The following is a 358-nucleotide window of genomic DNA, read 5'->3' as shown; positions in this document are numbered from 1 at the left end:
TTGACACGAGGACAAGACTAAAATCTACAATCTGCAATTTGCTGATGAGTGACAATCCTCTTAGCATGACAAACAATATGACTTGAAATTCTCTCATAGTTTTATGTAAACACCAGGGGCTATCTTCGTTTACATTTGACCCTTTGCTTAGCTCGACGACTGAAAACACAGACGTATGTACACGCACACGGTTGTAGACATAACTTAGCTTATCGTAAATATATCTTCGTCTAACTTAACCTCGCATAACGTAGCATATAGCATAGCATGATATAGTATGATTTATAATTTAACTTAATCTAACTTGATATAACGTAAGTTAGCTTATAGTAATACAAGTCATTTAACCCAAGATAAG

The 358-nt window shown here is 34.6% G+C and overlaps 1 protein-coding gene across 2 annotated transcripts in view; it reads left to right on the top strand.

Annotated features, from left to right (window-relative positions):
- Positions 1-358, top strand: part of LOC119590550 (zwei Ig domain protein zig-8-like) — a gene marked incomplete in the record, with an annotated part of 99,462 nt that overhangs the window by 44,665 nt on the left and 54,439 nt on the right.

The sequence above is a fragment of the Penaeus monodon genome, chromosome 27 (assembly GCF_015228065.2).
Source record: "Penaeus monodon isolate SGIC_2016 chromosome 27, NSTDA_Pmon_1, whole genome shotgun sequence".
Taxonomy (NCBI): Eukaryota; Metazoa; Arthropoda; class Malacostraca; order Decapoda; family Penaeidae; genus Penaeus; species Penaeus monodon.
Note: the sequence above shows the minus strand (reverse complement) of the source record. Positions and strands in the feature narration are given on the sequence as shown.